Source organism: Propithecus coquereli, unplaced genomic scaffold, assembly GCF_000956105.1.
Source record: "Propithecus coquereli isolate 6110/MARCELLA unplaced genomic scaffold, Pcoq_1.0 Scaffold151, whole genome shotgun sequence".
NCBI lineage: Eukaryota > Metazoa > Chordata > Mammalia > Primates > Indriidae > Propithecus > Propithecus coquereli.
The window spans coordinates 2,337,447-2,338,612 of NW_012139525.1; positions in this window are offsets into that span (position 1 = coordinate 2,337,447).

Consider the following 1,166-nt stretch of genomic DNA (forward strand, 5'->3'; position numbering starts at 1 on the left):
TGATTTAAGTGCTGACTTGAAATGGTACTGACCTTGATGTCAAATACAGAACCATTCCGATACTGCCGATTCCTGTTGGAAGATAACTCTTCATGAGTCTCTGCCATTTCAGCATATCTCGCCAGCAGAGAGACTGACTTTTATTTTGATCTGTCCCTGCAAGGATGTTTGGTAGTGAGTAGCTTTTGAAGACAAGAAGAAAACACAGGCGTGCTTCGTAGACTCTACGAGAGAGTTGGATTCCTAAGTCCTGGTGCTCCCTGTTGCATCATCTTTTCAGTAGATGTTAGTGTTTTCTCCCGTTTATTGCATTTCACTCTCTGTTAGGCACTATGGGAATCGCTTTAAATATACTTTATTCAAATTTGGCTATTCTTATAAGTTAAATATTATTCCCATCTATTTTGTGAGCGAATGAGGGTTGAAGGAGCTAAACAGTATGTTCAAGTCATAAATCCTGGAGTGCAAGTTGGACAATATGTGTTTGAAGCAGGACAGAGATTTAAAACCAGGAAACTCTGATGTCACATATAGAACCACCACTTTGTAAGAGGCACTGACCTCAGTTATTTATCTAAGAGAAAAATATCAAAGAATATGCAAATGTTTGATTTTATCTGCATACTCAATGTTATGAAGCAGAAATATGCCATTGAGTTTGCTCTTTTCCTGGCCAGGTATTCACTTCTCACCTAGAATGGTGGACATAAATCAAGGGATTCTAAATGAAGTTGTCTACCTTTAAGATTATGTGATCCTATCTTCAAAAACTAATTCTTCAAATGTTAAAATGATTTTAACTTTTAATTGTCATATAGTGCAGGCTCAATAAATAACTGTTGCATACATTTCTGAATGATCTATACCTAAGGCTTTAATCCCTATTGTTTAGTTGCTTACAATGATTCACTTTATTTTTTATGTTGGGGGGGAGGGCTTGAGTTTTTCAGCAAAGGGGGATGTGTTAAAATTATCCATAAATGAGAAAGCTGTTTTGATGCCAATTGTCGAAGTTTGTCTGTAAAGGCAATTTAGTAGACACTAAAAACTCAGAAAGGAAAATATCAGGCCGCTGTAGAGTGGTGGGACAGCCAGGTGTTCTACTAAATGCTTCTCATGTTTTATGTGTTGGTAAATTACTTATGCTTTCTAGTGTCTAGTTCCTC